General features: G+C 33.6%; 1 non-coding gene across 1 annotated transcript; it reads right to left on the bottom strand.

Annotated features, from left to right (window-relative positions):
- Positions 1-13,955: 13,955 nt before the first annotated feature.
- Positions 13,956-14,051, bottom strand: LOC122062690. Its single transcript, XR_006135057.1, has one exon. It is a non-coding gene; the product is annotated as a small nucleolar RNA snoR31 (small nucleolar RNA).
- Positions 14,052-14,347: the final 296 nt, after the last annotated feature.

Here is a 14,347-nt window from a genome sequence, read left to right as displayed (position 1 = left end):
TTTGATGTCTTAATCAATGTAGATGACAAGTTCTATTCCTTTTGGAAAGAAAAGTTTGATGTATTATGATCGGTTTTTTGTTGGTGAAAATGTATAAAGTTGGCCCATACGCCTAAAGCTCTCTTTAGTATCATTTTCCTTTTTTATTTTTATCTATTTAATAAAATCATTAATGAAAATTATTTTTTATCAAAACATAAAAACGGTTTGGTAACTACTTGACAAAAATGGCTTTTTTTTTGTGGGGCGAGTTGTAGCAGGACGTACGTATTGCAATCTTATTTTCACTTTCTTTTAATATTAGTCGTCCATTTAAGTTTAGATTAATCTAAACCATCTATTAGTTTTTTATATTGTAACTGATTCCTAGTTTTTAGGGTGGAGAGATGACGGATGTGGTTGCTTAACTTGTCTAATATTTTTTTATATAAATAAATAAATAAATAATAAAAATCCAATATAAGCGAACTCCTCCTTCGATTTTGTTGGGAAATCTCAATTCTCTCTCTCTCTCTCTCTCTCTCTCTCTCTCTCTCAAAATAGGATGAGATAAGAAAAAAATCAACATAACTATTTTCAGGCACTGAACATATGGGAGACTTGGCCACACATATCGAAAAATCATGTTTACATATTAATCATCAAAAATCATATTTACATATTAATCATCAGGGAAATGATTTGGACAGTAAAGTTTGCATATATGGCAAAAGACAAATTTGAATTTATAAAGTAAACAAAGTTGTTGAATATATAGGATTTTATTATTACTTATTAGGTAGATATTATTAATCTATGAGAATTTACCATGGATGCAAATCTTCACTGAAATTGGTAAACAAAACTTCAACTAGATTGGAGAGCGGTGAAAAAGGAAGAAGAAAGAATGAACAACCTTGAAGAAGAAGCAAGGAGAGAGAGAAAGAGAGGATCGAGATTCCTAAGCGGAATGAAAGGAGGAGTCCACTTATATTGGGATTTTTATTATTTATTTATTTAAATATTAATAATATTAAACAGAGTTGTAATCGTTTACAACTCTGTTAGCAGAATTAACATATTTAACACGTGTCAATCATATCACTTACGTGAACATTCACCGAGCTTCGAACGTTCTACATTCCTATTTTTCTGCACGTACCGCGACCATTTTGCCTTTTTTGTGAGAAATAGTTTGGTATCTTTATGTGCAAAATGGTTTTTTTTTTAAGAAATTGATGAAGGATTCCCCTCACCCATGTTCCTTATAATTTTCTTTTTCTCCACTATGGATTAAAGAAGAAGGGGCAAGGGACTTAGATTTCTAATTACAAAACAAATGACTACTTTACCCTCCATATTGGGACTTTAAAGCACGTACTCATTAAAGTTCAACATAAAATAACTGCAAATCAATTTTAGCTAAAACACATAAATGACTCTTGATCTCTTTTCTGTTTTTGTGTTTTATCAATTTTTTTTTTAAATAGAAACAAGCTCCATAAATAATACCAAATGCAGCCAAAATCATTTTTATGAACAAAAATAAAAAAGAAAAATAAAACCAAAGAGGGCTTAAACTATGCCCCAAACAAAAAACAAAATTGATTAAAACGAGTAACAAACCAAATGAAATTCAAACCGATTTGATTCTGAATTGTAAAACCTGTTCTTATTCCATTTTAATTTGATTTCCACATATTGTATTTTGAATTGAACTGCTCCTCTCCAGTTGAGAGGTAGTTGGAGAGGGACCAGTGGGGAGATAGACACAAACATGAGTGACAAAATAAAAACAAGAAAGACAAAACAAGGGATAAAAATAGGAATAAAAAAAAAAAGAGAGAGACACAAAACCATGGTTCGTCCCTCTCCAGCCAACCTTTTGCTAGAGGAGATCTAAATCCTGTCCTTAATAAGATTCAAATCTTCTCCCGAGGAATGGCTGGGGACGGACTAGTGAGGAGAGAGGCACACAAAACAAGAATGAAAAAGGGAAAACAATGAGGGAAAATAGGAAACAGAAATCAGGAGAGAGACAAACACAGAACTGTGGCTTGTCCCTTTCCAATCAACCCTCCGGCTGGAGAAGAGCTAAATCCCCTTGCACCCTTCTCACAAAAATATGGCCCAATAAGTTCTCCCAACTGTTTTTTGTTTCCCACTTCACAGTCCTAACTCATTTAAAAATATCTCTTCCTCTCAATCATGGTTTTAGGTATTGATATTGATATGAGATTGGGTATATTGGTTGTATCATATTGATATCGGTTGAGACCTATCTCAATACATGATCAATCTAGAATCGAATATTGAGAGGTAAAATCATAAAAATAAATAATTTTATAAAAAGTAAGTGTAACATTAATTGATTCAGACCAATATAGCCAATCCCAATGGGTATCATATCAGTATCGATCAAGACCGATACCAATAATTAAATCCTATATCTCAATAGAAGCTCCATTTTTTTCTATATGTTTTATTTTTACTTTCCATCAACCTTTGTCCCACTTGTCGCCTTTATTTTATTATTCTCTCTCTCAATCATTCCGTTTCCCTCTTGTATCTCTTCCAATTTTTTTTTATTCACCTTTTAATTACCTTTGTTTTTTTAATTGACACATCCTTTAATATATTTAAGGATGGAGTGAACGCCATCAGTTCACTGTGGCGGTGTGGCCCATCGACAGACAACGTACACTGTGAGGGGAGATAAATGGGGGAGAGAGGGTCACATTAGGACCGTGTTTTCCTCCATTGAGCGGTGAAAAAATACGTTATCCTATATTTGGTGCACGTAACTAGTATATTGTGATATTTTTACGTAATATTTTTTAAATTTAAATATTTAAAATATATTTTTTTCCAATTTTAAAATTTTTTAGGTTTGAAAAATATTTGATCAAATTTTTATCATCCCACTTAAAATTATGAGCCATTTTAAACACATCCTATCAATGACCTTTTTTCCTTTTATTTTCTTTTCAGGTAATGGAATGCTATCCTATTAACACAAGTACACACCAAAGCACAAAGCCAATGGTAGGGCTGATACAAGCATCTTCAATGAAGGGGCAACATGATCTTTCTGTATCCATATAAAAAAAAACGGAGGCATATTTAATAAGGGTGTCAAAACTAAATTGAAACTGTAAATTGAAAACAAATCAACCATTTAAAATCGAATTAAACTGAATCAAAGCTAACTGATCTTTAGTTCGGTTCAGTTGTAAACCCCAAAAATCATTTAAAATTTTGATAAACCGAATAAATTGTAAACTGATAACCTAATTGAACCTTTGCTGGACCAATCCAAGGCCATTACACCCGTAAAGCTCTTTAATTTTGAGAGTTTATGTTTGTGGTTTGTTTATATGATAATTAATATTATAGTTGTAGTTAAAACCTTTATGGTTACCAAAAAGAAAGAAAAAAAAAAAGGTTAAGGGCTTTTAGGCAACCCAATGATTCTTGTAAATTTTATCTTCCTCAATGTTACTGTAGAATTTATGGTTCTAATTCAAACCGGATAATCAAATCAAATCAAATTGAATTTATCTCCTCAATGTTATTGTAGAACTTATGGGTTTGAATTCAAAATCGGAATTCAAACCAGATAATCAAATAAAATTTAAATCGGATAATCAAAACCGAAATCAAACAGGATAATCGAAAACCAAATTCAAACAAAAAAACTTGAACCAAATTTAAACCAAAAAATCAAAACCAAATAACATTTGATTTAGATTTAAGAAATTGGAATTGAATAGTATTCTATTAAGTTTTTATTATACCTATTTAATGTTCATTGAATCAAATAGAATTCGATCGGTTTAGATTGTGGGTTTGAGCCTATGAATAAAAATTCCATATCTAGGAGCAATCTTTAAGAGGTTTTCACAATATTGTTAGACATTAAATGTGTATTTAAAATATGGGGAAAAAGAACGTTGCTAAGTTGCATAATGTATGCTAGCAGTTCATTTTATCTCTCTCTCCTCATCTCCTATAAATTAACATATTTGCCCCTATAATGGGAGGAGAGAGACAGACATCAGAGACACTAGTGTGCGCTACGCAACTTAGCTTTATTCTTTCACCCTTTAGACTATTTACTAAGATTTCAATATTAAAGTAAGAGAAGGATGTTTTCTATCCAAGAATGCGGTCTATGTGAGCACTCCTTGAGTCTCTCTCTCCTCCTCTAAATATTGCAAAGATGTTTTCATTGAAGGATGGAAAGAGATAGACCTAGGCCATGCTCTTGGATAGAAAACATTTTTCCTAAAACAAGATAAGAATCGTATTGCCTTAACACATCGTATGGTAGAATAGAAAATAAATAAATGAAGTCAAATGTTGCGTATAATGTTTTCTTTTTGCTTTCAACCTTCAGGCAAAGTTTTGTTTCAACATTATCAATTTAGAGAATATTCGCATTAAATAGATATAGACTTTTTACGTGAAAAAAAAAAAAGAAAAAAAAAGGGGGTTTTAATTTACTGCCAACTAAATGAAATATCGTTGTCATAGGAAACGACAAAGGAAATTGAATGCATAAAATATATATATAATTTTTTTCTTAGTTAATAAGAGTATATAATTGGAAAGAAAAAAAAAAGGTCTTTTCTACGTTTTTAATCTAAATAAAAAAAAACGTTAAATGGCAGAGTCAAGATTCCTCACTTACATCATATTTAAGGCTATGTTTGGTAACCAAGAAAAGAAAAAAGAAAATTTGAAACTGAGGGGAGAGACACACATGCAAAATCATTGTTATGAATCGTGTATGGAACTTCCGCATCATATTGGTTTTCCCAATTTTTTTTCTTTCTTTTTTTTTTTATGAAAAAATGTTGGGTATGCTGCCGATATCAAGTATGCTAGCACCATTGTGTCTATCTCTCTCTTCCATTTTTTGAAATGACCTTCATATTTTTCTTGAATGATATTTTATTATGTGATTCTATTGGTGTTATCCGCTAGCATACTTGATATCGGTGGCATACCTATTCTTCTCCCTTTTCTTATATTGACTTTTCTAATACAATCCGGGCCATATGTACCTTAGAGGATCCGTATTTATTTGTTGGGCATGGGCCATGCCATTTTTATTACTTATTCCTAATAATGGGACTTCTTTCTTCAGGCCCATTCAACTCCAATTATGTACTTGAAGTCAACCTCCATCTATAAATAAAATAAGGTACTTATCTATAAATCCTTTTAGCTTGCTTTGTTTATGTAAAGATTAAAAAAATCTATAGGAAAATGATTTTTTTATTTAATTTAAAATACAAAGATTTAATGAGAGATATTATTTGGCAAAACAAATAAGACTTTTGAGAGAAAAAAAATGGATTTAATTAAAAGCTTCATGACGCATGACATTTTTAGGCATTCAATCATTGGGATTTACTCTTAAATATAAGGATCCCCTGATGTGATGGCTTGGATTCTTGTGTATTAAGGGATTTTTTTTTTCTTTTTCCTAGCTGCAAGACCCACGCCGGGGCCAAATAGGGACTCATGAGGGACCAGCAAGAGGTCTATTGGGATACGCGTATTACTAACTGTTAAACTATTACTATTTTTCAAGAAGATGGATAGTAAGAGGGGTAAACCATTGACCTTCCCTAGACTTACATTAAAACCCAACTGCCTAGTTGCTTGTCATTGAGCTAGAAGCTTATCCACTTAACAGTCCCTTAAAAAGCACGAATGGGTGGTGCTTTGAGCGTAGCCTCTACGTGATGGAATGTGGTAGCAAGCAATAGGTGTGCTTAAATCAGTTTCCCTCAATTAATAGCAGGCTGGAGCATTTTTGTTTTTTTTTTTTTTTGGTGTAAAGAGCCCAACCCATTTGGAGCCATAAAGGTACCTTAGAGGAGCCAGGAAAGGACCCACAGAGGGGTCATAATGGGGGCCCAAGAGGATCACAACTTCTAGGAAAGTAGGAAAGAAACTAATAGTTTTGTCACTTAGATGCCATCAAGGGGACATGATTCATTGATCAAGTCTATGAAACACTCTCATAAGGGAGAAGTGCCAACCACCAGGGCAAGCCTTGGATCAGCTAGTTCATCTATGAGGCACTCATGCAACACTTGTACTTCCCTCCTAAGTTAGTCTATTCACTCATTACTCTTGTGTGTAAGGGTAGCGACAGTTTAGATCCAACCCACTTTTGTGGATATGTTGGCCCTATACCGATGCATCCCCGCTAGGAGACATGTGGGGTCTATTTTGCAAAGGCTCTTTTCCTTAGAGCTTTTATAAAAGACATATTAATGATGGTCCAATATTGGGGATTGAGAAACATGGTATTTAGAGTCACTACCTAAGGTTAGTGCCTAGGACCCGATGGGTGAGCCCGAATCATAGGGAAATGGCTTGAAAGTTAATCTAATCTAGAGATAAGGGTAATTGTCAGATTACAGAAATAGGAAGGTGTTTGGCACCATCTCCGCTTGGTTGAACTGGTCTTTCTACTAAATGCTGAAAGAACGGATATTCTTCCCAAATTAATCCTATATTGCATCCTTGGCTGGATTATTTCTATGATACTATTAACACTACCACATATCAATTAAGAGTCTACATTGTGGCTTTTAAGTTAAGAGAATATATCTGAGCTCAACTCCTGTTTTACGTTGAGAGGGGTGGACCCCTGTTATTACGAATACAAACTTCAGTGAGTATCTCACGAATCAGACAGAGGTGGATTTGACCGATTGCTTTCCTTCTTCGGAGAATTATGCCTTCTTTTGATCTTTCACAACTTTGAAAATTTTATAGAAATTTGTAGATATTTTTTATAAATTTTGGCAAAGTTCCAAGAATTTACAAGAATATGAAGGAATCTTAAAGAATATTAAGCTTTTTAGGACTTTATAGTATAGAAATGATTCCTAAGGGCTAGGAAATTTTTCTGAGTTTTTCTGATTTTGGCGATTTTTGGGCATGAGAACCAAGGCGATGGAATATTGGAGAATCTAATGAATATGAGGGCTTAGGAAGTCATTTTTTTGGGTTCCTAAGGCTTTCGGGAATTTTTTGTCTTTCAGGGTTTTGACACGTAAATCGAGGTAAAAGAATCCGAGAAAATCTTTGATTGAGGGAGGAGAGATGAGGCAGGGAGAATCAAGAGAGGATTTTCCTCAAAATCTCCGAGGTTCCAAGCTCTTGGTGTGTTGGTATGTCTTGAAATGGGGAAAAAGTCATATTTATAGGTTTTTGACAAGGGATTAAGAAAAAAGGGTCATTTGGGACCTCATGGGTCTGCCAAAACCTCGAGGCCGCCAAAATCTCACAGGCCCTTGGACATTTGGGGGGGGGGGGAATGGTCATTTTCCAGGTAGTTTTTCCCTAATTAGGGTGTTCAATTTTCATGAGAAATTCTGGAAGATCTGGTGGTTCGTTTTTCGTGCACCATATATCTTTGGAATCTTATTTTCGAGCCCACAATGGAATGAGTTGTGAGCCCCAATTGTCTTAGGAAAATTCAAGATTTTCAAGGAAGCACTCTTCACTTATTACAAACTAAGAATATTCCAGCAATCATTGTTCATGTTGTTTCCACGCTATCAGAGAGTACTTAGAATCAATTCTTTAGTATATAGAATGTTAATATCAAGTGCCACAAGATCACGCATGATTTGACAATATAAAGGTCCCGGGAAGGATTAGGTTTTCTGGTCCAATTAGAGTTTAGGGTGGATTAGGGTTTTAAGTTATACCTAGGTCATTGAAATGCCGAGTTCTCCCCTGATTGAGAACGTAAGCCTTATCACATCTTGTATATCATCATTGCCGGGGACGGGTGACAGAATTATGTGTCTACATTGTGATTAAGACTCAAGTCTTACTAGCACAAAGATAAAATGAAATGATGTTTTATTTATTTTTTTAATATATAATAAAATATTAAAAACTAAAAATTACATGAAAAGAAATTTTAATGTACAATATCATTTGGCTAAACAAAAAGACCTTTTTGTTGGGTGCAAGAACCACACTGGTGTAGATAAGGGGTACAAAGGGCCAAAAAGGGGGATCCAATGAGGCACCAACAAAGAGGCCCACTAGGCCACATTTTTTTTCCCTACTCTATCCTACTAAGCGTCATTAGTCAATAGCTAGCCTATTGATCTCTATTAGGGCCAATGACCACCTACTCCCATACACACTTGAATACATTAGGGTTCGATCCCACAACCTCCTCCCCTGGGGTGCCGGCTGTTCAAACCGAAGCTAGCACCACTAGGCACACTTATTACCAACTGCTAAACTATTACTATTTTTCAAAAAGGTGGGGGTAAGAGGGTCAAACCAGTGACATTCCCTAGACTTATGCTAAAGCCCAACTGCCCTTAATGCCTTTGAGCTAGAAGCTCATCCATCTAGCACACCCTTAACATATATAAAATATAAAGCACAAATAGGTAATGTTTTGAGTGCAAACCCTAGGCAATGAAATGTAGTAGCAAGTAACTTGGTGAGGTTGAAATCAATTCTCTCAATTAACAATATGTTTAAACTTTTTTTTTTTTTTTACAAGGGTCCTATTAGGAGCCATACAAGGGTCCACAGAGGGGCAATAATAGGGGTTCAAGAGGGCAACAACCTTCTAGGAATGCAGGAAAGATACTAATAGTTCCGTGACTTAGATGTCATCAAGGGGAACTTGATCTATTGACAAAGTCCCTGAAGCACTCTCCTTAGGGAGAAATACCAAACCACTAGGGCAAGCCCTGAATCAGCTAGTTCGTCCATGCAGCAATGCAACACCTGCACTTCTCACATAACTCAGTCTCCTCACTCATTATATTTGTGATTAAGACTCTTCAGTCTTATCAGCACACAAAGATAAGATAAAGAGACAACCTCTATTTTGGTGAATGGAAATCTTGCATGGTTCTTAGATGGTGGAAGGGATATCTTAAAGGGGATCCGATGTCATCTTATCTCATTTGGCATATAGGCTTTATCTATATTGGGAGGGGTAGGGAATCTGACGTCCCCACCATTTTTTGGTAAAAATCGTTTATTCATAACGTGTTCGACACACAGAAGGAAAACTACAGGGCTTCGTAAATCACGGAATGAAAATTGGTCATACTATCATATATGATAGACAAGACCCTCCGAGCAAAAGAATAAATTAAACAATGATTTGATGTCCCCTTAACTCTTTACTAATGCCCGTGGAGACTTTGTCTGTATGATGCAAAATCTAGCCCGGGGGTATAATGTCAAGCTCCTGTATTGTGCAAGCTGATGCAATTATCTCAAATACTTTATGTAGACAATCTTATGATTTTTGTTAAAGTCGAGGCATCATCTGTTAGATCCTTTTAGGGTTTCACATCAGACCATAATTGATTCCCATACAGACAACTAGAACCTGATATCAAATTTAAACAAATGTTTGGAATATAGAATATATATACCTTTCACCTAGTATGTTGAAGACAATCGATGTTGGTCCCTCCCAATTTTCCTATTAACTATGGATCTTCTATAACCTCTTAGACTTCTTTGGTTCTCTCACTTCAATGGTAAAGTGAAAAAAATGAATAATGGCTGTAGGGACCAAAAACCTAGTATTTATAATACTATCCTACACCCAAAATCCTAAACCACAATAGATTGGGTCAGTATATCCTTAAACTTGAGAGTGGACCGAATCAATTCATGCAACTTAACGCTCACCTATTTAATCAACCCGAATAATTAATTAAGCCCATAAATCCAACAATCTCCCACTTAAGCTACATTAATTATAAGGATGTCTTTTAAATTGGTGTGGTTATAGAATCACATTACATTAACTACTCTTACTGTAATTCAATTGAAAAATTACTCATATCGAACAATAGCAGAAGATACACCTTAATATACAGCATACAATTTTCTGTCACTATAAACATCAGTAAATTTCTCAATAAGAATCTATGTGGGATATTAACATAAAATATTTTGACATATCCTCAAATAACATTGTTGTCATTCCATGCAAGTCCTTAACTGTGATATTAACCTTTATTGTGGTACATTGCTTTTGATATGGAATTAATATCTAACTGTGGTTTTTCACCTATAAACTGTGGCAAGTATTACCTTTTAAACTGTGGCAATTACTACCTATAAATCATGCTTAAATAAAGCAATCAACAAAGAAATTGATGATAAAATAACTTTGCATAAAATAAATGATAAAATCAAATGAATAACATAATTATATAATCTATCAAATTGTACCCAAAACATAAGGGCTAAAGTTTCAAAGCATAAACAAGTAATCAACAAGAAGCAAAGCTCCCACTAACTAAGCATTTCAAAAACTCAATAATATTTATGTTACATACATGATCTTTGAACACTTCCATTGGAAAAACCTTTTGTAAGAAGCATGCCAACATCTTGTCAGTGACTAAAAGTTGTAACTGAAACTGTATCTCTATCCTTTAGGACATGAATTCATTAGTCCTCTTATTTCTTGTATTAACTGTGAAAAATACACGAACTTTTGAAAATTTAATCACCTTTAGGCAAAAGAACTTCTAAGTCAGTGTCATTTTCTAATATGTGATAACATCACTTTTGAAAAAATGTCATATTAATTGTTAAGAAATACACAATTAAATTGAATGTCCACAAACTTTGATGATATCACCTTTGAGAAATGCTACATTTATTGTTGAGAAAGACATGATCGAATTAAATTGCCACTTTGGTGGACTTCGCTCAATCCTGTCATGTTTTTCCCCATTAAAGATATATCTGTGTATAGGAACATACATTTAAATGTGTCATTAGGACATAAAAACCGTATAAGAGTCACAACCGTAACTATATTCCTATCACTTGGGCTAAGAATACACTGGTCCTCTTGCAAATCCACATTTACTGTGAAAAGAATAATAACTTTCAAGATCCATTCACCTTTGGGCTTAGAAACCTCTAGGTCACTATCATTTTTTTTAACTTGGGTGACATCACATTTGGGCAAATGCCACAAACTTTATTGCCCTAGAGAAAACCATGGAAGAATAAGATGTGTTACTTTGGTGGATTTCACCATACCCGTTCATGATTTCCTGAAAATTTACTATTTTTTTAAGCTTACGTCCATTTTAATTCCAACATCATTCATTCATCATAGGGTGTTTCCAAATATGACATGCAAGCAAAAAATATCATTAATTTTCTACTTACGTCATTCATAAATGACTTTTTAATATCATAGTAATGACAAACTAGTGCATGCATAAACATAAATATATATATATATATATATATGTGAGAACACACATTTGAAGTGTTATTTGTACAATTATTGATAAGAAATATGCCATAAAATTGTTATAGAAGAAAATTATAACAAAAAATATTTTCAGAACAAAATCAAGACAATAAATATGACCCATAATAATTTCAAAGCCGATATGAAACTAAAACAAAACACCACAACTGTTCCAGTACATTTCTGAAATATTAAAAAAAAACTGGGTCTCAGAACAATTCTGGGTTCCAAATATTTCTGGAACAAATTTTGATTCTATTCCATTTTATTTTGCATTAAAAGCAATTTAGAATGTTGAATTTCATCCTCCCACTAATCGAACCATATAAAAAATTTCAAAGTATACAATTCCATCCTCTCATTGATTCGATCAGTCAAATATTAATCCACAACCTCCTAAGTACATGATAAAGTGACATCATGATGACTAATGGTATTTTATTTTTCACAAGGCCTTAGGACTAAGGTTTTAAAACTTGAAGACGATCATGGGATCAGTCAAGATTGATACCATTCTGATACTGATCGACTAATTGTTCTGTTTCCATTGAACCATGTTCGGGGCTCTTAATAGAATTAGTTTAAATTGTAAAAACCCATTAGGCATTACTTGAAAACTCATTATCAAATAACATTATTTTAAAACACTTTTAAAGATAGAAACCCAAATTTATCCCTTCCTTATTAAATCATCAAACATACTTGGGTTTAAAAAAAAACAAGCCCACAAGAGTTCAATAAAAACAAACCTCTTAAGGTTAAAACCACGACCCTTTAGATGATCAATAACATAGTCATTTCTCAAAACATTGATCAATGCCCCTCTTGGTTCAAACAAATATAACATAAAATTTCAAATAAATATGTCACATAAAAAATTAGATAATTAAATGTGGCCCGAAATAAGGAATCCAATGCAAAACACAAATTTCATTTTGGCCTTAAAATGACCGTTAAAATGGCATTTAAAATAGTTAAAAAAAAAAAAAACCCAAAAGGAACGAAAAACCAAACAAGCCTTCAAGGTTTTTTTTTAAAATTTTTTTTAATTTTTTTAAATAAATAAATACTTCCCCGATCAATGCTGGTGACCTTTTTCGACAACCCACCGAAAAACCAAATGGGAAAAAATATGGGTCATTCGGTTGGGTTTTTGGGTCGACTTGGCCAATTCGGTTCCCCTCTGGCCCGATTCAATCAAGTGGTCCCAATCTGGTTTGATTGATCTTGGTTGGATTCAGTTTGACTTATGGTTCGAGTGAACCCCTTTCATGGGTTTTATTTTTTATTTAAAACTATCAATGACCTAAGCCATCATTCTTTCAAATAGAAACCCCAAAACCACTTTGCCCACTTACCAATTAAATTTTAAATAAAAGAAACTAAAGTCCAACCCAAGTCTAATGAAAACCCAAATAACTTCTTTTATCTTAAAATAAATAAATGAGCCCAACAGCCCACCACGTTTCTAAGTTAAAGCGTACATGGTGTTTGCCAATATTATGCATTCGTTATAGCAACAGCATTTAAACATTGACTTTTTAAAGTAATCCAAAAAATCGATTTGGATTTGGTTTCAATATGGTAATATAATGATATTATTAAATATAAATTCAAAATTAACTACCCGTACCATGTTTTCTCTTCTGTACTCTTTAACCAATGGGAAGGAATTGTTTGAATGAGTAGGTTCTCTACTAAATAAAATTTTATTTAAAAGTTCTTTTCAATGGAGGATCTTCATAAACCCATTGGTTCTTGAGGTCATAAATCACTACCAATCGATTCTAGCTCTGTATAGGTCCCTTTGATACCACTTATTAAATCTTTTTAGGGTTTTATATCAGACCCTAATTGATTCTCATACAGATAATTAAAACACGATATCAAATTAAAACAAATGTTTGGATCAAAACATAGAATATGTGTACCTTTCACCTAGTATGTTGAAAACGATCGATCGAAATTGGTCACTCCTAATCCCTCTTGACTATGGATCTTCTATAACTTCTTAGACCTCCTTGACATGAATAATGGGTGTAGGAACCCAAAACCTAAGTATTTATAATACTGTCTTGTACCCAAAATCCTAAGCCACAATGGATTGGACTAGCATATCCCTAAACATGAGAGTGGACTGATCCGATTCATACAACTTGATTCTCACCTATTTAATCAACTCGAATAATTAATTAAGTCCATAAACCCAACATCATCCATTTTAATGGTCTTGGATAACCTATCAAAGCTTTCCACATACTCCGGGATGCTATTAAACAAAGTCAACTCCTCTTCCATTTTGGGAGGGGTGTCATGGATCAAAATCGTCTACGACACCATTTCTTGGCGGAGGCTCCATGCGGTGCAGATGCCATGTGTACGGTGGATCATCACTTATACCGGTCTAAAAGCTTGGTTTTGAAAATTCAATTGGGTCGTCCAAAACCCAAACAGTAGAGGTTTTCAATTCTTCGCCTCAACTTCTTCCTCCCTCCTTTCTCTCTTCTGTTAGTACGAAGCAAACTCTCACATCTTCTGCTGATATACCAAGTTGAACACCTCTTCTCTACTAATTTTATCTTTAAAACCACATGACCAATCCCAAAATATAAAGAAGGGATTTCAAAAAAAAATAAAAATTAAATAAATAAAATAAAAACGAAAGATAGATTCCGAAGCGAAAAAAAGTTGCAATCACTTGGAAACAAATCCCTCAGATCAACTGTTGGATATAAGGCTAATATTGCCTCATCCTCGTCTATCATAGACCATTGTAATTAAATATGAAGCTAAAAATATGAAATTTTTATAGTTATTACGGTAATTGGAAATGCAGGGGAAAATCAGATTACTCAATAATGGCCATTTTGAGAATTAGGTTCAATTATGTCAGCATTTGTCCTCAACTTGATTTCAGAAGAGGGAGCTTGTTATCATCATTAAAACCTTCGATTTTCCCCTTAGTAAATGAAACAAATCACCCAAGAAAGTAATTAAAAATAATAAAAAGAAGAAAAACCCTAGTTGTTAAGATCAAAGTTCCTGAAAAACTTCAAA

The sequence above is a fragment of the Macadamia integrifolia genome, unplaced genomic scaffold (genome assembly GCF_013358625.1).
Source record: "Macadamia integrifolia cultivar HAES 741 unplaced genomic scaffold, SCU_Mint_v3 scaffold1089, whole genome shotgun sequence".
Lineage (NCBI taxonomy): Eukaryota > Viridiplantae > Streptophyta > Magnoliopsida > Proteales > Proteaceae > Macadamia > Macadamia integrifolia.
The sequence above is the reverse complement of the archived record's forward strand: the minus strand, read 5'-3'. Positions and strand labels throughout refer to the sequence as shown.